This window comes from Poecilia reticulata, linkage group LG16 (genome assembly GCF_000633615.1).
Source record: "Poecilia reticulata strain Guanapo linkage group LG16, Guppy_female_1.0+MT, whole genome shotgun sequence".
Taxonomy (NCBI): domain Eukaryota; kingdom Metazoa; phylum Chordata; class Actinopteri; order Cyprinodontiformes; family Poeciliidae; genus Poecilia; species Poecilia reticulata.
In genome coordinates this window covers 4,856,782-4,880,252 of record NC_024346.1, presented here as the reverse complement: position 1 = coordinate 4,880,252, position 23,471 = coordinate 4,856,782, and the positions used below count along the sequence as shown (strand labels likewise).

General features: G+C 37.5%; 1 pseudogene; it reads right to left on the bottom strand.

Moving 5' to 3' along the window:
* Nucleotides 1-9,935: 9,935 nt before the first annotated feature.
* Nucleotides 9,936-23,471, bottom strand: part of LOC103477725 (uncharacterized) — a 37,535-nt pseudogene continuing 23,999 nt past the window's right edge.

The following is a 23,471-nucleotide window of genomic DNA, read 5'->3' as shown; positions in this document are numbered from 1 at the left end:
GATTTGCCTTTGAGCGTTTGCTAAGTCCTTCACTCATCTATTTATATCAGGTAAAACTCACATGTTGTCCAATCACATCTCAAAGAGAAGTCAACTCCTACAATTCTCAGTAAGCTTCAGCTCGGAAAGTCCTATTGTCACTGGATTCAGTTATTTACTTTGCCATCCTTTGTTTAAACAGATCATGGGTTAGTTAAACTTTATGAAGACACGTAAGCTCAAACACTGAAGTCAAACACTCAGTCTACCTAAATAAACTTTATGTAGACATAACACTGCGCTATGTCTCCTAAATAAAAAGGTTATTACTGACAACTCAGTAAAATATTGACCAGGGTTCAGAACACTTTCAAATTAAATGTGAATCTGATAGTGGATATTTTAATACTAATCATCCTCAGATTAAAATGTGCCTTATGGTTATTTAAAAAAAATAAACAAATAAAAATGTTTAGAAACATTCCTAAAGGAAACACTTCAAGTAATTATTTTGAAGCTTGAAATATTACAACTCAATAAATATATTTTTAAGATATAAATATAGGGAAAAACATTGCTTTAAAATGCTGTAATTCAATTTGTAAGTTCTTACAAGCTATTCTAGGGATGAATGTTTAACCTCTTAGCTGCAAAATGCTTGATGTAAAAGTTCAAACTTTGAATACAACAAAACTAATCAGTTGTTCAAGGGAAACATCTGCTAAAGGAGTTTGTGAGAATGCCGGTGTTGATAAGACATTAATAAAGTAAGACTTAGAGATGAGGTTATTTCTGTGGAACCATTACAGCTTAATATTCATGCATCCATTGTGATTTGTTAGTCTTTTAATCTTTATACAAACAAAGCATTTATTTGCTGATTTTTTTATTTTGTGTGGTTAACTCCTCTCTGATTTGTTCTCCTAGTTCTGGCGTCCCCAAGTCTTGTTCTCTTATACTACCCTGCATTTTTCAATACACCAACACAGCTGAATCAAATAATTGAATTACTGCTGAAGCATGCCATCAAATTTGGCAGAGGTAAAATGGTCAGGTGTGATAGGGATGCATCCAAAAGCATCTTAAAGCACCTTAAATTTAAAGAAACTCTCAAAAACCGGACTAGTTCTAAAACACAACCGCACAAGAATGTTTTGTTGAAAAAAAAAAAGAGTTTTTCCTCCTACTGGCCTCATTTCAGAAAGTGGGGTAAGTGGAAATCCTGAGTACAATCTGGGGAAACTATGTGCGTGTGATGGGTCTTCAGTTTCAGAAAGACAGATATTGTCTTTCTTTGTACAGTTGACCTTGCCACTCTTTCATAATGACCTTGTTAATCTTCAGCTTTTCTTGCAAGAGTGACACAGAGAGTACACGAAAACATTATGATACTGCCGAATGAAGCTGGACTGAAGAGAGGCAACGATCACCTGTGTCATTCTTTTTCCCCCCAAGATCCGTATCTTCTTGTGTCCACAAGACAAATACAAGAAAGTTTGCATTTGTTTGGACCTATATGTTAAATGTCAACAAAGATTTCTACACACATAATATTTTACACACTGCAAAAACACAAACTCTTACCAAATAATTTTGGTCTAGTTTATAGTGCAAATATCTTCATGTACTTGTAATAAGACAATTTTAATTTAAAAAAGCTAAATACCTCTGTCTTCTATGTAGTTTATATTACTAAACATATACTTTGAAGGTTCTTTAAATGGGATTAAAAAGGTATTGCCTTGTCCTGATTCACTTGTGGGTTGAATGTATTTCYACWTATTGTTTTCATGAAAATGCTACACTGATTRTTTGATTTAATTTAAAACATTTTCACAGTGCACATCTCTTTTAAGAAACTGTTGTTTCTGATACAACTAAGWATAATAACARCTTGTTTAGAAAGTCCTTGTTTCWACTGAACAGTCGCTGTTTGTTAAAATGGGCTTTCGTGCAAGAAAAAGAGGTTTGAGTCCCAGACAGAAATGAGGTCCGATCCACCCAGGTGTATATTTCACAAAAATACACATACACAGGTATTCAAATATTAAACAGGTATTCAAACAGCTAAGAAACCAGTTCAGCAGGACATAATGATGTTATCAGACTTCCTTCTTGTAACCTACTACGCCCTAAAATTTTCAGGTTGTATAAGTTTCACATTGTTCACAATACAATATTGTGTTTTTGTGGGGAATATTTCCAGTTAGATGGTCCGTGAGTTTTAGTTAAATGGGTTAAGTGGCCCTCAGCGTGACAAAGTTTGAAGAACACAGCTCTAAATTAATCTCCTTTGATTTTTTTTGTTTGTTTTTCTTTCACCAATTATTAGTATATATGTCGTGARAATATATAATGTTTATCTCTGGAACACAGAACCTGTCTCCTTCCTGAACAATGTGATCACCGGACATTCCTATGGTTAAACTTGGTAATAATTGTATGAGCAAATTAAATTGGTACATTTTAGGCATCTGAAAATTAGACCTAAGCATCATCAAGATTTACGTGGGTCCACAATTTTCAACTTGAACATTTTAATGGTTTAATTTTTCCATGATGTCTCACAAGAAGGTGTATGTTTGAGATATTGCCTTAAAATATATCCATGTTTGGATATGCCAAATTTAAAGGCACTGAATGTCAATGTTTGACTTTTAAGGCTCCTGGGTACGGTCCATCCAAGTGTTTATTCACCAATATTAAACAGGTATTCAAACAGCTAAGAAAACAGTTCAACAGGACATATTGATGTTATCATGCACCTACCACATGTACTACACCCTAAAATCAACAGACAGGATTAAAAACATGTCCTAGCAAGCATCTTCAAGATGACTAAAATACCCAAGCCCATTATTTAAAGAATATAATGACATTCCTTATGTTTCTATGTATGCAAAGTGATAACAAATATATCCTGTTTCATGTAAGATTGACTTTATTTCTGTTTGCTAAATGGCAGACTAAAAAGAATTCTAAGAATTAATTTTTATTCCTCTGTTCAAAGTCAAACATTTGACATTCATTAAGATGTTTTGCCTTTAAACAATTTGTCATTTCCAAACATATGGATATATTTTAAGGCAATTCGTCAAACGTACAGTTTTCTTCTATGAAATTGTAGAAAACAAACCATCCAAGATATCAAGTTGAGATTAGACCCTTGTCACAGTGACGACGGACAATGGCCGCCATAACTCGAAGAGGTGTATCTTTACTTCCATTGTGATTTTTCCTCGGGAAACCTGACAGAAAAATTCACAGATACTCATTATCTTAAGGATACTGTGAAACAAGCACTGATGGAAGAAGAACAGAGAAGAGGAAGCAAAAATGTAAGGAAGAGTTTCTTTGCAAAGAATAGAGGCAAGCAAAAGAGGAAGGAGAAAAAGCCTACAAAGAAAATGTTAAAAAGCTAATGCTGAGGATTCTGAGACCTCAGACGATGAATATTTTTGTATTGTCTGTATGAAACCATTTGGCAACTCAAAGCCACAGGAAGTGTGGGTAAAATGTGCCCTATGCAGTCTCTGGGCCCACAAAACCTGCACTCCTGGGCTACCATCATTCATTTGTCACCACTGTGACTCTGATTAAGGATACACACAGACACAAACACACACACACATTGACATTGGTTTTTGTTAGACCTACATGTTTGTTCAGTGTTCATTAAGCATACCTTATACATGTTAATTAAGTTTGTTCTAGTAGAATAATTTACACAGAGTATATTTGAGTTATGGTCAGTCACAGAGAGAGCCAGAGAGAGAGACAGACATTGCTCTTGTATTGTTCTTTTAATTCAGTAAACCTCTTTTTAAAGCATTTCACATGGTACAGCATACCCCAGCAGGTGGTAGGTTGTAACAAAGGAACACCATGTATTTGACATGAACTCACGAGGTCTGTGATATTCATGCAGAGGTTCGAATTGGTGTCATTTGTAGTAAACAAATGTGGGAATTTTGCAGTGGTGGGAAGTAACAAAGTACAACTACTTCGTTACTGTGCTCAAGTACAATTTTCGTGTATTATGGAGGAATTCAAAGGTGCTAAACTCATGAATTAAGAGACGATACACAAACTCCATTCTCTCCGGCTCACAGACAACCAGGAAGACATTTAATGCACATCTGCGGAATCACATATTACATTTTCATCATCTCATTTTCATCGTCTCAGAATCCAAAATGTCTTGTCTTCTGCTTCTGGCTTCGAGCATTTATACCGTTTCAGTCTGCTAATGTGTATTGGAAACCGTCTGACCAATGGCGTTCGGAATCTTGCTTCTGGCTCTGTTTTTCATTGAGTGTGTTGGAAGTTCCAAGAATTCTGGGCTGACCTCGTGGAAGTTAAATCTGCTCCCTCAGAGGACCATTAGTCAAATTGTTAGTTCTTATATGTCCAAACAGAGACTCTGGCCTAGTACCTTGCATGCAAGACACTTGCCAGGAATTCCTCACACACCACCTTACTGCAGGGGTCCCCAAACTTTTTCCTGTGAGGGCCAAATAACTTTTCCCTTCTCTGGTGGGGGGCCGGAGTCAGTTTGTAACAGAAAAAGTGTGACGATTGCAGGAGTGCCTAAATGTAAAATTGTATTGTTTTCCAGAAAGCACAATCAAATAACATTCCCTGGGTTCTTCACAGAACAAAAGTCAGGAAGTAAATAATAATCAAATAACCCTCTCTGGGTTCTTCACAGAAAAATTCCAGGAAGGATTATAGTCCGTATTTTCCGAACTATGAGCCGCACCAGACTATAAGCCACAACCCCAAAGTTTATTTTTTTTTGTTTTTAAACCAGTAAACATATACATAAGCCCCTGTTACGGCCCTGGGCCTTAAGGGCTGAGCTGCAGGTGTTGCTTTTGTCTGTCCTTGTGCTCCTCCCCTTTACAGGTGCTGCTGATCAAGTTGATTGGGAGTGCAGAGTACTTAAACCTGGCTGTCTCCATCTTCTAGGTCGCCTTCAGCRTCCACTCTGCCGCTTGTGGTGTTTTGTTGCCAGGCCTCAGCTCCCCTCCTTTTTGCACATTTGCGTTTGTCTTTGTTTTGGCACTTCAACACTTCCATATGCACTCATACAACACATCCAAGCATTTGCATTACACCACTGATATCCACAATCCATTGTTTTTGTTAATATATATTCATTTTTCTACACTTTCACCCCTGCATGGTCTCCCGTTTTGTTATGACCTTGAGCCAGTCGTAACAATTGGGGGCTCGTCAAACTGTTCTGTCGGTTATGTTCGGTTCGGTAAGTTTGGCTTTTGTTCTTACCGTGTTAATTGAATTACGTTCTTGTTTGTGAGCGCTTGTTTCAATTTCAAGTCCCTATTAAAACCTAATTCCATTTTAATGGGTGCTTTCTTTTTTTTTCCAATTTGACTTCCAATGATTCACTTCCTGCTAAAGAGCCCCCTGGTGGTTGAAGAAAAATCCACATATAAATGGCTTATAGTCCGGAAAATACGGTATATGAAAAAAAATCTGAATACTCTCTGGTATTGTTCAGGGGGCCAGACCAAATGTAGAGGCGGACCGGATCCAGCCCGCGGGCCGTAGTTTGGGGATCACTGCCTTACTCAGATTGAACCAGCACATTCGACATAATACATTCCTTTTAAGTAAAACATATCTTGGGTGAATCCACATAACTTCCAACTATTAACATAATTATATTCCTCAACAGTATCTGTACTTTACTTAAGTAGATTTAATAATGGATACTTTCTACTTTTACTCCACTACATTTTACAGCAAGTATCTGTACTTTCTACTTCACTACATTTCTACAAAACTGTCGCGTTACTCGTTACATCCAAGTCGCGTTGCTCTTTTTTCCGTTAAAATGTGACGTTCAGGGACTTAAGGTGGCGCCGTAAAATCCAAGCAATAACGCGACTTACGTGTCTGTTGTCATCCATCGCTTCCACCTTTACTCGCACGCGGAGCTCCAGACATGCGCAGTGGTTTCCTCTGAGCAGGAGAAAATGTCTGTCTAATCGTCAGTAATATAATAGCGCTGCATAAATTATAAGATATGGGGACTTGTAAAATCAGCAGCGCTTCGCTTTCACAGACGGTGGGACTTTGTCCAACTTTTAGCGTCACTTGAAAGGAAAGCTTAAAGAAAGGTAAGATCTGTGGACGTGATGCTAGCAAAGCGAGCTGTACTGAGAGTTGCATCCACGATGAAAAAAAATTGTCACTCATGCGCGGAATTATTGTGTGGAGGTGTTGACTGACATGTTGCATATATGGGACAACGCTCTGACCAAAGTGCAATATGACATTCAGGAACGATCAGATTCCTCGGAACGGATCTTTACTGATTAAATTTATTTCAGCGCTAAGTATTTAATATCTAGGTGTTTTATGGGAATGTGGATCTTTCAAATCAATTTGAGAAGTAATTTTGATAGGTAAAACTTTATTTTTTTGTGTCACGTAGCACGGGGTGCTGGTCTTGACTTGGTCTTGGGTAGGTGGTCTTGACTACAACACTGCTACTGGCTCCTTGGTTGCCTGTCCTCTCCCACCCAACTTTCCATCCCCTTTCTGTTGGATTTCTTTAAAAATAAAAGCCACTAGTGGCAAAAAAGTGAAGTTCATGTTATGTTTGGACAGAAGACCAGATGTTTCCATTCCTAAAATTATGATGCATAGAATTACATATCTAAGTCTAAACTATGTTTCAGAGTAAACACAATAAAAACATGCTTTATCTGTGGCATTGTTCATTAAAATGGCACATTTCTATTGTATTAAAATTAAATACGATCGGTACACTTAATGATATTAGCGATTAGGTAATCCATTCAGTAAGTACTTTTACTTTTAATACTTAAGTATTTTTAAAATCTAATACTTTTTTACTTTAAGTACAAATGTTAATGTGGTAGTTTTACTTTTACTTGAGTACATTTTTGTCTATGTATATGTACTTTTAATTAAGTACAATTTTTGAGTACTTTCTCCACCACTGGTATTTTGTATAAAAGTTTGAAAGCTCTAGGTGCTGGAGCAAAAAGTGTTACAACCATACCAGGTCTCCCTATTATATAGAACATTAATATATCTCATCACATTTCTCCAATGAAACATTAATCCTATCTATCTATCTATCTATCTATCTATCTATCTATCTATCTATCTATCTATCTATCTATCTATCTATCTATTTATCTATCTATGACAAAGTTTAACCTCATGGACTTTGTTCTTCTGTGGACAATAGACTGTTGTTCCGACTGCCAAAAAAAGAGTCAAATATGTTTCTTAAATAAAATGTTACGTATATCAAACCCATGTTGTAATTTTTAACCTTTAGTACACAGTTTACCCATCATCTGCCAATAATATAGTGTTTAACACCAGTGATAAACCAGTGTAATGCAGACCTCCATCCATCCATTTTCTTTACACCCTTCTCCCTCAGTGGGGTTGGTAGGGTTGCTGGTGCCTATCTCCAGCTAACGTTTCGGGCGAGAGGCAGGGTCACCCTGGACAGGTCACCAGTCTGTTGCAGGGCAACACAGACACACAGGACACACAACCATCCACACACACTCACACCTAGGGGCAATTTGGAGAGGCCAATTAACCTAACAGTCATGTTTTTGGACTGTGGGAGGAAACCAGAGTACCCGGAGAAAACCCACGCATGCACAGGGAGAACATGCAAACTCCATGCAGAAAGACCAGGGCTGGGAATCGAACCCAGAACCTTCTTGCTAGAGCAGTTGGTAGGCAACAGCTCTACCAACTGCGCCAATGTGCAGCCCATAATGCAGACCTATCAGACCTAAAAATGTACATAAATCCTTAGCTTTCATTCAATATAAAATCAACCCAAATCTGCATGTAGATCCACATTCAGATGATGGTTGAATCAACGTTGATTCCTAACTGATTCAATGTAGAATCAACACAAATACCCATGCAGATCCACAGTCAAATGAGTGTTGAATCAACATTGATTCAATGTAGAATCAACACAAATATACATGCAGAGCCACAGTCAAATGAGTGTTGAATCAACATTGATATAATGTTAGTTATGGTTGAAACCCTAACGTTGATTAAACATACAAGTCACCGACCACTTTCAATGTTTCAATGTCAACGTTCAGCATTGATTAAATGTCTCTGCCTTACATTGATTCAATGTTGTTTCAATCATTCTGTGCTATCTGGGTCTGCAGCAATCACAACATCATGGCTACGTAGGAGAAGGATCCGGGTACTGAAATGTCCAGCCTGCAGTCCAGATCTTTCACCTATGGAGAACATTTGGTGCATCACAAAGAGGAAGATGCAACAAAGAAGGCCCAAGATGAATGAACAGTGAGAGGCCTGTATTAAACATGAATGGGAGAGCATTCCTATTTATACACTTGAGAAACTGGTCGTCTCTGTCCCCAGACGTCTGTTGAGTGTTGTAAGAAGAAGGGGAGATGCCACACAGTGGTAAAAATGGCCTTGTCCCAACTTTTTTGGGATTTGTTGACGCCATGAAATTTTGAAACAACATATTTTTCCCATCTAACTGGAAATATTCCCCACAAAAGCACAACATTGTATTGAGAACAATGCGAAACTTATACAACCTGAAAATTTAAGGGCGCATAATATAATAATTAATTTGCACAATCACCTTTAGAAGGCAGCCTGATAACATCATTATATCCTGCTAAACTGGTTTCTTAGCTGTTTGAATACCTGTTTAATATTTGTGAAATATACACCTGGGTGGATCAGACATTATCTCTGTCTGGGACTCAAACCTCGTGCTCTTGCACGAAAGCCCATTTTAACAAACAGTGACTGTTCAGTTAGAACAAGACCTTTCTAAAGAAGCTGTTATTATACTTAGTTGTATCAGAAACAACAGTTTCTTAAAATAGATGTGCACTCCCGAGTGCAGCCAGACTAATTTATTTTAGCTAAATTGTTATATATTTTTTTTCCATCAATATTTTTATTGTATTTTTTACAGATCTATCTGCCATATAACCAATACAGTCAACAAGACCAACAAACACCCTCTTAGATACACATCTGCATTAATTCCTTTAAGTATACAGGAGATGATAGTCCACTGCTGAGGCTCCCTTGTTTAACATTATGGTCCGACATTAATCTTGTCTTTAGCTTCTTTGTCTTGAGACAAGTCCACACTTTCAACAAAATTCAGGAAGGGTCTCCAAATGCTTTCAAATAATTTGCTTTTCCCTTTTTGAAGATATGTTATGCGTTCCAGAGGTAAAGTCTTTAGCATGTGCTGATAGATAGATTGTTTGATAGATTGTTTGATACCTGGTCCTGTTGATCTTTCAGCCATTTCTGGTGTAAACACCATCTAGGACAGTCTCTCATCAGGCTGTTGTTAGAATATATTAAATTACAGGGAGTGTGATCTGATAGAACTATGTTCATAGCAACAATCAGTTATATTTGAGAGAAATTCTATTGAAATCAAAAAATAGTCTATGCATGAGTATGTTCTAAATCATTGGCGGGCAACTCCAGGCCTCGAGAGCCAGACTCCTGCAACTTTTAGATGTGCCTCAACTTCCAACACACCTGCGTCAAATAATGAGGTCGTTAGCAGGACTCTGGAGAGCCTGACTGCACTGAGGAGGTGATGATTCAGTTGTTGGATTCAAGTGTGTTGGACCAGGGAGACATCTAAGAGTTGCAGGACACCAGCCCTCCCACTCCACCAGATCCCAATTCTATTATCATCAGACACTGGTCTATTGTCCATTCCCAATTTGATTGATTTACTGCCATGTGGTTTGCTGATATTCTTTGATGATGATTAATTTATGTCAGATATTTTTACCAAGAAAAAAACAACACAAAATAAAAATAGTACTTTTATTTTTCTATGTATAAATGCAACATCATATTATCAAATATACATATGCATTGGCGATTATGTGTCTGAAAATGGATATGAATTGGTTGAAGCTATTGTCATTAAATACCCCAAAGCAGATTTATTTTTGTCTAATAAAATGTTAAACTCTAGCATTAACTGAAGAACTACCATTGCTGGAGATCTTTGTGACCTTACTGACTCTCATAGGGGATTTGATTTTATTTATAAATCTATCCTATCTTGCAACAAACATTTTTTTTCCAAATTTTGGAGAATTGTGGAAGTAAAAAACAGGCTTGTAATTTGTAAAATGGTTTGTAAAATTTGTTCCCAGGTTTATGTATTGAGATGACTTTTGCAATTTTCATTTTATGTGGAATTTTACTAGTTTGATTTGACAAACTATGTGAGCAGCTGATAATTTGCACAATCACCTTTATTTTTACCATGTCAGAACCATCGCAGTCAATTGAACCCTTATCATTGCATCTTGTGCCAAAAAACAATTTAAGGGACAATTAATTAGTTAGCGAGTATAGTTCAACAATAAACATCTACTGTCAAACATTACATGAAAAGAATCCACAACCAACTTTGCAGACTTATTGGAACAATTTAGTCAAGAAACACACAGAAGGATGCAGAACAGTACAAGAAACCGCAGGATGAATACAATGGATGTTATATGATAAAATCATTGCAGACCGATTACTCTGACAGACTCTATTCAAAAGACAATTACCAAGAGTTGGAGTTGACATTGCTACAAGTCTTGTTCATAAATTGATTAAATTGATTTTATTCCTCTTGCTTTTTTACTTGTTTCCTAATATGCAGATTAAAGGTGTTGCTTTTTTCCCCTCAAAATCAGACCCATCAAGCATCCCAAAGTGCCCCAAAACACGTGATTGGTTCACCAGCAGCTAATCCCAGCTCAGAATTGCTATTCCCATAGTGTATTTTCTTTTCAATACATTTAATACAGATACTCATGAGAATTTTTTTATCTTTAGTGGTCAAAATGATTAATTCAGCTTTAACTTTAAACCACAGTGATGTCATAAAAACTTTAATCCAGTCTGGATGCGTACACTTCCACCTCACACAGTGTGAGATACTCATTTCTTCCAGGTATGACAACGTTGATGTATCGACCATCCATGCCGTTGCACTGAAAGGTTTCAGTAACACCTGCAGCGATGGTTGAGATCACAGCACACCTGACAGAGGAAAGAATATTTAAGATTTCAGGACATATTTAAAGATACATTAATTTAGCAAAAATAATCATGAGATAAATAATTGATGCTAATAACAGCATGTTTTATTTGCATTCAGTGTCTTGATAAAATGGCTGTAAACTACCTGGGATTGTTATTTCCGTTGTTATCAAGTGAATCTCCAATCCGAATTTCAGCTCCGTTAATTCGAGTGGGATATTCTACCCGATTGGTTATCTTAATATTGAACACTTTATGGGTTCTTCCCAGGTCCAGTCTCCACCAGGGGCTAAAGTCATTATTTGTGGCACTGCAGGAACCCTGGTTGAAGCGGCCTTCACGATACCCATCGATAGCGTTGTAGGCGATGGCTCCAGGATAAACTGTTGACTGTGAAGCTGTTCCATAAACTGCCACATTTTCTTCTGCAAAACAAAATTTTAAATGTCAGCTGTCATACATCGTCTTCTAATATGCTCTATCTATGTACATATTGACAATTACATAGTTTTATGGATTTTGTTTATTTTTGTTTGTTCAAGTAATTAATTTGGTAATTAGAAATTTGCAAAACCGAAACTTGTTGTTAGCATAGGATTGACAGAGAATTTGCTAGAGAAAATAAATACCTTTCTACTTTCTGTGCCGCCACACTGCTTTTTGTAAGGACATTATCCCAGAAGGTGTTTTTTTGTCTTGAATTACTAACAACTTTCAGCAGAGGATATATTTTATATACAATTCATTTGTAAGAACAGCCTTGACATTGAAAAAACAGTGTTTTTTTTGTGCAAGCTGTTATCTCATTTATTGATTTTGGCACAAAAAAAAAAAGATTTGGGTATGATACTTTTCTAAACATATTTTTTGTCCTAAATGTTTGATTGCAGTTTTAAATATTAGTTGGAAGATAACATTTTTAACAAATTTTCAATCTCCATCCTTCCACTCATTAGGAAAGTTATTGAAAAAGCATTGTTTCAACAGTTAACAAGTTTCCTAACAATAACCCATCCATCCATTTTCTTACACCCTTGTCCCTCAGTGGTGTCGGGAGGGTTCCTAACAATAACCAACCACTTTAATGTCTTTCAGTGCAGTTTCTATCCTCACCACAGTACTGAGATTGTCCTAGTCAAAGTGGTTAATGACATCCACATAAATGCAGACTATGGAAGAATCACAGTGCTGGTTCTGTTGGACATCAGTGCAACATTACTGAAACAACTGGAAAGTTGGGTCAGACTCTCCGGTCCAGCACTCAACTGGTTTGAATCTTACATAACGAACAGGGATTTCTTTGTTTCAATAGTAACTTCTCTTTGAAGCTGACAGAAGTCACGTATAATTAATTGACTTACTAAATCCTAAGAGTTAGGATTTAAACCTCAAAAGTTACAAGATGTACAGTGAGCACTCTTCATTGAAGTATACCTGGGTTAATTTGGTCTAATCAATGAAGTCAGTGGCTCTCACTGACAAACCTGACTTGACTGATAAAAATATGATCAAATATGTTTCAAAGGATTCTCACCAGTTGGGGCACGGTATCCGTAGACCTCCACTTCACAGAGAGTTAGAACCCTGTCCACACCAGGTGCTTTAATGGTCACATAACGTCCTTCAACACGCTTGGTAAATGGTATTGCATAAGAGCTTCCAGCTGCAGCAGTAGAAACTGTAGCAACCCTGGAAAAGAAGAGTTGTATMTGTAACAATCAAGATTTTGTAAGAGTAATCCCCACAGTGTTTGCTGAGGTGTTTAAAATAATACACCCAAATCTAATTTAGTATTTCTTAGCAATTTCAAACTATTCCAATAATCGTATCAATATAAAGTTAACATTGGGGTCACTCCATCAGAAGTTTAAGTATCACAGGAGCTGCTAGAGTTTCAGGGAAAATGAGGATTGCAACAGTATATCAACATTTTAGAAATATAATTAATAGGCCTACAAACTTTGTGAAACCATAAATCCAAGACTGGACAGTACCTGTACAAAGATTSATGTAGCTGAGGATTTCCTTTGTTTAACTTACTAATCTTAATAAACCTACGCTACATGTCTAAAATTGCTTTTCTTCCTGTTTTCTTTTTCAGTCACCCAAATATTTCTATCCAACTGTAATAACAATTAGAAATTTCTATATTTGACTCCCAGTGAAGTTTTTTCTTTTGAAAACCACGGTAAAAAAAGAGCAATTACAATAAATTTAGTCACATTTACTGAAAAAAAAAAAAGGAAACCAATATTTATATTTTGTCCCTACCAGAGCTCCCTACAATTTCTCTGCATGAGGGTTTGTGGTCACTGTCCTGAAGCCCTAGGCACAAAATCAGCTTGTAGCTCAGAGTCTAACGTTTCTTAGGATACCAACTATCTTTAAGGGGAGGTGCAGAAATAAAAAAAGGTTCAAATCTGAGCAGCATTGAGACTCCCTTGTTTCAATGCAGTCATGACATAATCACTCACAGTGGGTTTGCAGTGCCATCTTTTTGTAAAGAGTTTCCAACGTAAACCTCCACACCATTGAGTCKCTCTGCACAGCAGTCTCCTCTGTTGGTGATGACAACCTGGGTGACTATATACGAGTCCAGCAGGTCCACTCTCCACCAGGGGTTGTTTTCAGTATCAGTGTGGGTGCAAGATCCCTTTTTAAGGTCAGCATCTAGGTTTCCATCRATAGCATTGGAAGCACCTWCAAATGCATTCCAMGGMTCCCCTTTGTAYTGAGAAGACTGTGAAGCTTTGCCACGTAAAGCCACATTTTCTGAGAAGATCAGAGAAATTCAATGAAGAATAAATTAATTCCATTGTTCTTTGTTTTGCTTAAGAGATKTATGCAGTTAAAATACACATCCATTTATCTGTTAGTCATTTTAAAAGTCTTTGGTGGTTTTTCTGTCTCAGTAAATATAAATATAAACTACATATATATGGAAGGCAGAGTATTAAGCTTTTTGCTAAAGTTAGAGCAAAGCCTTTCTCTAAAGATTTTTGTATTGAGTTCATAGATTAATGTTCTATCATAAACAATGCTCATAGTTTCTAAAATACTTTCACATGCTACTTACGGTAAGTGTAAGCTGAGCACATTGGCAGGAGGAGCAACAAATGAAATAGTACTCCGTACCTCATGATTCTGACAAAAACAGGAGAGAACTAAAAAAAAWAAWAAWAMWRAWAATATTTYCTGAGCTTGTGAGAAATACTGCCAATTGTGAGTCCAGAATTATTKATTTAAATTATGARAACTGAGAAATTACCTTGRTCTTTGGTGGGTTTGGCKTTYGAGGTGAGGGATTTGCCTTTGAGCGTTTGCTAAGTCCTTCACTCATCTATTTATATCAGGTAAAACTCACATGTTGTCCAATCACATCTCAAAGAGAAGTCAACTCCTACAATTCTCAGTAARCTTCAGCTCGGAAAGTCCTATTGTCACTGGATTCAGTTATTTACTTTGCCATCCTTTGTTTAAACAGATCATGGGTTAGTTAAACTTTATGAAGACACGTAAGCTCAAACACTGAAGTCAAACACTCAAACAGCTTCATGTTACACAGTTTGCTCATCCTAAATAAGAAAGATAATTATTGACAATACAGTAAAACAATAACGAAGGTTAAGGACACTTCCAAGTTCAATGTGAATCTGAAAGTGTTTCTTTTAAACATACAAATTATTTTTTTTCTGAAATATCCCTTGTTACTCTTCAATCAATCAATAAAATTTTATTTGTATAGCACATTTCAGCGGCAAGGCATTTCAAAGTGCTTTACATAATTAAAATAAAAACAGGAATAAACAGTGAGAAAGAGAAAAAGATTTTTAAAAAAGATTAAAACAAATTTAAAAAAAATTAAAAATAAAAAAGATAGAAACATTAAAACCTCAGAGTTTTAGTTAGAACGCCATCTAACAAGGGTACTCACACCTTAAAACCTTCATTAAAACATAAACAGTGAGAACAAGGAAATAAAAAGTAGATAAAAGATAAAAACATCAAAGACATCAAAACCCGCACTCTAATCCTAATTTAGCCATAAGCAACTCTAAACAGGTGGGTTTTAAGTTGATTTTTAAAGACACTCAGTGTTTCAGCTGTTTTACAGTTTTCTGGAAGTTTGTTCCAAAACTGTGGTGCATAGAAACTGAATGCTGCTTCTCCTCGTTTGGTTCTGGTTCTGGGGATGCAGAACAGACCAGAACCAGAAGATCTGAGGGGTCTAGACGGTTGGTACAACAATAACAGATCTTTAAGGTATTGTGGTGCTAAACCGTTCAGTGATTTATAAACTAACAACAGTATTTTAAAGTCTATTCTCTGAGCTACAGGGAGCCAGTGTAGGTACTTTAAAACTGGTGTGATGTGCTCTAACTTYCTGGTTTTAGTGAGAACGCGAGCAGCAGCATTCTGGATCAGCTGCAGCTGTTTGATTGATTTGTTAGTCAGACCTGTGAAGACACTGTTGCAGTAATCAATGCGGCTAAAGATAAACGCATGGATGAGTTTCTCTAGATCGCGCTGAGACATTAGTCCTCTAATCCTAGAGATGTTCTTCAGGTCATAGAAGGCCGACTTTGTGACTGTCTTAATGTGGCTCTGAAGGTTCAGGTCAGAGTCCATCACTACTCCCAGGTTTCGGGCCTGATCGCTGGTTTTTAGTTGTAATTGTTGAAATATGAAGCAGTAATTTGTTCAATGGTTGTTAATGGAAAGACTGTTATGCTGCCATCTGCTGTGTCTTTTGAGTACTGCAGTTGTATTGTACCTCTGAAAAAAAAACCGCAATAAAACACACGTTGAAGAACGCCTGTTCTCTTCAGGTTATGGGCCCACAGCGTCGCTAAAAAGTTCTGTAAGTGAAGTTTTTGAGTCAGATAAACGGAATTGTGGGATTCACAATGGAAGATAAGATCCATCCATTTTCTTGCGCCCTTGTCCCTTAGTGGGGTCGGGAGGGTTGCTGGTGCCCATCTCCAGCTAACGTTTCGGGCGAGAGGCGGGGTCACCCTGGACAGGTCGCCAGTCTGTCGCAGGGCAACACAGAGACACACAGGACACACAACCATCCACACACGGAAGATAAGATGAGCGGACCAGAGAACTGGGCAACGTGGAAGTTTCAGATGGAACATTTGCTAAAGGCTAAAGGACTAACGGAGACGGATATGCTAACTCCGGATGCTAACACACAAGCTCGGGCAGAATTCGAGAGACGGAGAGAGAGCATTTTCCATGTTAGTGCTGAATGTGAGTACACCCCAGTTGTATTTGATAACAAGCTGCCAAAATCCAAAAGAGGCTTGGGACATGCTAAAAGGACATTTTGAGAGAGATACTTTAGCAAATAAACTGTTCTTGAAGAAGAAATATTTCAGATGGGAAATGAAAGAAAAGGACAGCTTAAATGATCATTTAAAACGAATGAAGGAACTCACTGATCAGCTAAGAGCAATCGGTGCAGTAATTGAAGAAGAAGATCAGATTGTAACACTTCTGGGTAGCTTACCACCAAGCTATGCTACAATCGTCACTGCTCTCGAAACGAAGATGGACAATTTGACATTGCAGTTTGTTCAGTAAGCATTAATCAATGAAGAGCAAAAAAGAGTCGGTGTTAATGATGACTACAGTGCTGCTACATCAGCTGGTGCATCAGCCATGTCAACACAAGTTCACAGAGAAATGCAGGAAAAATGTGGTATGTGAAAATGAAGAACATCCCTCTGAGAGTGCCTTTGTTGCAGAAACTGCAAATCTAACTGAAGGACCAGGACAAATTGAGTGGTTGATTGATTCTGGAGCATCAAAACACATGACCTGTGACAAAGAAATTCTTCAAAAGTACCAGCAGTTTTCAAAAACACAATCTGTAAAACTGGGTGATGGCCGGGTGGTGGAAGCTCAAGGATTTGGCATTGTTAAATTGAACATGACCTTCAAAATAAGTGATGCTAAACCTGCCACAATGCATGATGTGTTATACGTTCCAAAGTTGTCTGGAAATATTTTTTCAGTGGGAGCCGCTACAAGAAAAGGAAATACAGTGCAGTTCAAAAAATCTCAGTGCTACATACGTGGCAAGGATGGAACTCTTCAAGGAATGGGAACACAAAGATCTGATGGACTGTACCAGTTGGATGTTAAAGGATCTTCTCCGGTCTGTCATAGTGCATCAAGTGCATCAGTAACGGCTAATCTGTGGCATCAGCACATAAGGTCACACTACCAAACTAAAGGAACTAGAAGATCTGGTGAATGGAGTGAAATTCTCTGCAGACAAAGAACGTTCTTTTTGTGAAGCCTGCGTGGAAGGCAAGCTCACAAGACAGCCATGTAAGGCAGTGGGAGAAATCCGTTCCAAACTTAAGCTGCAACTGATTCATAGTGATGTCTGTGGACCCATGCAGACTGAATCCATAGGTGGGTCAAAATACTTTGTAACCTTTATTGATGATTTTTCTCAATGCTGTAAGGTTTACTTCATTAAACAAAAAAGTGAAGTCTTAAGCAAATTCAAAGAATTTGAGAAAACATTATCCAATGAATGTGGACACAAAGTTGCAAGACTGAGATCAGATAATGGTGGGGAGTACATTTCAAGTGAGTTTCAAGAATATTTGAAAGCTCAAGGTATCCACCATGAGATGCCTGTACCTCATACGCCTCAGCAAAATGGAGTTGCAGAAAGAAAAAACAGGACATTGGTTGAAGCAGCTAGAAGCATGTTGTCACATGCTAAGCTACCAAAGATGTACTGGGCTGAAGCAGTAGCAACAGCAGCCTACATACAAAACAGATTGCCGACATCCGTTCTGAAGCAAGAGACACCCTACCAACGATGGTCTGGTAAAAAATCTGACATGAGCCATGTGAGAGTGTTTGGATGTGTTGCTTATGCACATGTTCCAGATGCTGAAAGACGGAAACTCGACAAGAAAGCTGTAAAGCTCAGGTTTGTGGGATATGCAAACAACTCAAAAGGATATCGTCTGTTCGATGAAGAAAAAAGAAGAATTCTGATTTGAAAGGATGTCATCTTTAATGAGTCGGACTTTAACTGGAAACAGAAGGAGGACACTTCCTCTCCAGAGAAAGGGGTGATTACCATCACAGAGAAAAAGGAAACAATTGATGACGTCACTGTCGAAACCATTGAAAGAGGAAGCAGAATCAGAAAGGCTCCAAAGAGATATGGATATGATGAGTTTGCAGATATGGTGACTGTTAATCATTGTGCTAATGTGTGTTCTGTCATAGAACCAATCACATTGGAAGAAGCATTAAAGAGTCAAAATGCAAAAGAATGGCAAGAAGCGGCTGATTTGGAATATCAGTCACTGGAAGAAAATGAAACATGGGATCTGGTGGAACTACCAAAGGACAAAGAGGTTATTGGATCAAGATGGGTGTTCAAAGTCAAGCATCAAAGTGATGGAGAAGTGGAGCGATACAAGTGCAGACTTGTTGCCAAAGGTTACTCACAGTTCTATGGTGCTGACTACTATGAAACATTTTCACCTGTAGTACGTTTTAGCTCAATTCGTACATTATTGTCCTTTGCCATCCAGAATAATCTCCATGTACATCAAATGGATGTTGTCACTGCATTCTTAAATGGACACCTGGAAGAAGAAATATACATGGAACAACCAGAGGGATACATCAAACCAGGGCAGGAGCATCTAGTATGCAAACTAAAAAAGTCAATCTACGGACTAAAACAGTCTCCTCGTTGTTGGAACAAAGAGTTCACAAAATTCATGATGGATCTCGGATTTAAGCAGAGCACCTCGGATCCATGTGTGTTTGTGAGGTCATCAAAGGAGTTGGAGATAATTGCAGTTTATGTCAATGATCTGATGCTGATTACAGAGTCAACTGAAAGCATGGATAAGTTAAAACTAACTCTCCAAGAGCGCTACAAAATTAAGGACGTGGGTGAACTGTCCTATATACTCGGCATCTCAGTTATTCAAGACAAAGCAAAGAACTGCATCTTTCTTCATCAGAAACAGTAGAAACCATTCTTCAGAAATACCGGATGGATAAAGCAAAACCTGTTGGAACCCCTGCTGACATCAGTGTAAAGCTGAAAAAGGATGATGGTGTCAGTAATCCTGTCAGTCCAAACATATCAGTCAATGGTTGGAAGTCTACTATATGCGGCAATGACGGCAAGACCAGACATAGCACAAGCAGTGAGTGCAGTGTCAAAGTTCAATGCAAATCCAAATACTGCACATCTGACTCCTGTGAAGAGGATTCTTCGATACTTAAAGGGCACTGTTAACCTTGCTCTAAAGTATGATTGTTCAGGGAACAAAGATTTGACTGGTTCCTCTGATGCTGACTGGGCTGGAGATCAGGACGACCGTCGTTCAACAACAGGCAACATTTTTCTACTCAGTGGAGGATCAGTGAGCTAGCTAAGCAAAAAGCAAGCAACGGTTGCACTTTCAACAGCAGAAGCTGAGTATGTTGCTCTAAGTCAAGCAGCTAAAGAAGGCACCTGGCTGAGAAGATTACTGAATGATCTTGGTATGGTCACAAAACCTACAGTGATTCTGGAGGATAGCCAAGGAGCCATAGCAATAGCAAAGAATCCGGTGGACCACTCAAGAACCAAGCACATAGACATTCGCTACCATTATATTCGTGAGTGTGTGCAGAATGGTGAAGTCAAGTTAGAGTATTGTCCAACTGATGACATGGAGGCAGATATTTTGACAAAGCCCCTTGCAAGACAGAAGTTTGAATATTTTAGAAGAAAGATTGGACTTTTCCCAGTATAAATCTGTGATAGAATGTCTTGCTTTATTGTTTTTTCAATATAAAGTTAACAAGATGGGGTTTTTTTGTTGAGTATAGCAAGAAACGAAAAAAAAAAACGAAGAAAGGAAAAAAGGTAAACTATAAACGGAAAAGGGACTAATAAGTTAGTCTTGCAAGTTGAGTTAAAATTTATTTCAGCACTATCTTGTGTCGTATTGCCATTGTAAAAAATTAAGTGGGAGTGTTGAAATATGAAGCAGTAATTTGTTCAATGGTTGTTAATGGAAAGACTGTTATGCTGCCATCTGCTGTGTCTTTTGAGTACTGCAGTTGTATTGTACCTCTGAAAAAAACCGCAATAATACACATGTTGAAGAACGCCTGTTCTCTTCAGTAATAACTGAAGCTGCGCATTGATTGTGGTTCGCTCCTCTTTAGGTCCAAAGATAATAACTTCAGTTTTGTTTCTGTTCAGCTGGAGAAAGTTTTGGCACATCCACACATTGATCTGTTCTAAGCATCTATTCAGTGATTGGATGGGTTCAGAGTCACCTGGTGACATCGTGATGTAGAGCTGTGTATCATCCGCATAATTGTGGTAGCTAATCCTATGTCCTGTTATAACCTGAGCCAGTGGGAGCATATAAATATTGAAAAGAAGGGGTCCTAGTATTGAACCTTGGGGTACCCCACATGTGACCTTTGACCTATCTGAAGAGAAGTTTCCGATTGAAACAAATCCCTGTTCTTTATGTAAGATTCAAACCAGTTGAGCACTGGACCGGAGAGTCCGACCCAACTCTCCAGTCGATTCAGTAAAATGTCGTGGTCAACAGCGTTGAAAGCTGCACTGAGGTCCAACAGAACCAGCACTGTGGTTCTCCCACAGTCTGTATTTATATGGATGTCATTGAACACTTTGACTAGGCCGTCTCCGTGCTGTGGTGAGCGCGAAAACCAGACTGGAAGGAGTCAAAGCAGTTTGTTATTGTTAGGAACTTATTTAATTGTTTAAAAACAGCTTTTTCAATAATTTTGCTGATGAATGGGAGGTTGGAGATCGGTCTGTAATTCTGCAGTAGGGATTTGTCCAGATTGTTCTTTTTTATCAGCGGTTTGATAACTGCTGTTTTCAAAGCCTGGGGGAAAACACCTGAAGAGAGCGATGAGTTACTATTTGGATCAGATCATTAGCAACAACAGGCAGGACTTTCTTAAAGAAATGTGTGGGTAGGACATCCAGACAGCAGGAACTGGAGCTTAACTGACTTATAATTTCTTCTAGGGTTTTATAATCAAGTAGTTGAAATTGGGTCATTTTTTCTGCATTTGTTTTATTTGGGCACAGCATTGGTACTGTCTTTGGAGTGGATGTGCAGATTAATCCTCTGATCTTTTGAATTTTCTCTAAAAAGAAACTTGAAAACTTGTTGCAGGCGGCAATAGATTGAAGTTCAGGTGGCAACGTCGTAGCTCTTCAGCTCTTCTTGCAAGAAGACCTGTATTTTAAATCCCAACAAATATTTGTACAGACACATAATATTATTTTACAGTTTTTAAGTACATATTAACCTTGTTTGCTATGTCCTCTTTGTACAGTTATTGTAAAAAAAAAAAGAACTCAATTTATACCCGATGTTTTCTCTAGTGCTACAACAGTGTATCACGCTTTAAAGTTAAAGCTGAATTAATCATTTTGACCACTAGAGGATAAAAAAAAGCCTTATGAATATCTGATTGTATTGAAAACCAAAATAAAACTCATTATGGGGGAAGCAGTTCTGAGCTGGGGTCAGCCTCTGATGAACCAATCACGTGTTTTTGGGAAACTGTGGGACGTTTTATGGGTCTGATTTTGAAAAATAAGCAACAACTGGAGACTACAGACTGAAAAACAAGTAAAGAGAGCAACAAACGTATTAGTTCATTTAAAACGAAGAGCTATAATGTTTAACTGTTGAAAATCTTGATTTTTTTAACAGAATCTGTCAGACTGATTATTATATCTATCAGACAAACGATGTAATGATCTCATAGGTCTTATTCATCCTGTGCTTTATTCTACTTGTCTGAAATCTGATGTGTATTTTTTTTAAAATTTAAATCACTATAATGATGACGATGGTTTCATTTGCATCATGGATGTGCAACAATCTGCTCCAAGCTTGTGAGTGTATCATGTTAATATATCTAAGGAATGTTTCTAAAACCTAGTTGAATCTGTACCATGAACAGGAATGCAGTTCTGATGGGTCAAAGGGTCCAACCTGGGCTTTGTTGGAGACTGATATATGGAAACTATCATATCTTTTTCTTTGCTTTATATTTGCTTCACTAGAGGATTCATCTTAGTACAAGATCTCCTAAAGGAGCTCTCATAACCAAACAGGATTTGGCATTTAAATGGGAGTTTATGTTTGATAAATTATTTGCTCACTTGTAAATTAATTTCTGGTTCTGCCACAGTTTTACAGTGAATTGCTGCTTTGCATTTTTACTTTTTTTCAAAACCATTCACTGTGCTTCACTTCCTTATTATGCAAATTTTTGCAAAAACCACAGCATCAATCTCTGGTGTCATTTTGTTTTCCCCTTAGATGAAAATGAAGTGTTGCTGATTGTTGTATTTATTCTGTCAGAAAATCAAATGTGTGCAAGGGATTTCGTTTTATAATTGGGGAAAAAAAACACATTACTACTTCCTGATCTTTTCCATTATTAAAAACTTTTCAGACCATTGGTGAAAGGAAATATCAAACCAGGGCAGATAAGTCTCTTGATTAATTTTTATTTTGTAAGTTTCTCAAGCAAAAGAACAAGTAGAATAGAAATTCACACAATGCTATGCTAAATAGATAAACTGACTTAAAGATTAATGCATCCTTTAGAAGAACATAAAATATAACAAGAAAGAAACCTGTTAATGATTGGGGCAGATGAAGTTAATCTGAATTTAACTATTCATGCACCTAAAAGACAGGTAGATAGAAAGGAATGCAAAGATTTTGTTTTAAAACATTTAGCATGAGCAGAGCATGTTAATCTAACTGAACATATTTAAAAGTAGTTTTGTTTTTAGAAGGAAGCGTTTTCTGTAACTTGAACAGAGCTAAATACCTTTGCCTTCTATATATATATGTAGTTTATATTACTAAACATATACTTTGAAGGTTCTTTAAATGGGATTAAAAAGGTATTGCCTTGTCCTGATTCACTTGTGGGTTGAATGTATTTCCACATATTGTTTTCATGAAAATGCTACACTGATTGTTTGATTTAATTTAAAACATTTTCACAGTGCACATCTCTTTTAAGAAACTGTTGTTTCTGATACAACTAAGTATAATAACAGCTTGTTTAGAAAGTCCTTGTTTCTACTGAACAGTCGCTGTTTGTTAAAATGGGCTTTCGTGCAAGAAAAAGAGGTTTGAGTCCCAGACAGAAATGAGGTCCGATCCACCCAGGTGTATATTTCACAAAAATACACATACACAGGTATTCAAATATTAAACAGGTATTCAAACAGCTAAGAAACCAGTTCAGCAGGACATAATGATGTTATCAGACTTCCTTCTTGTAACCTACTACGC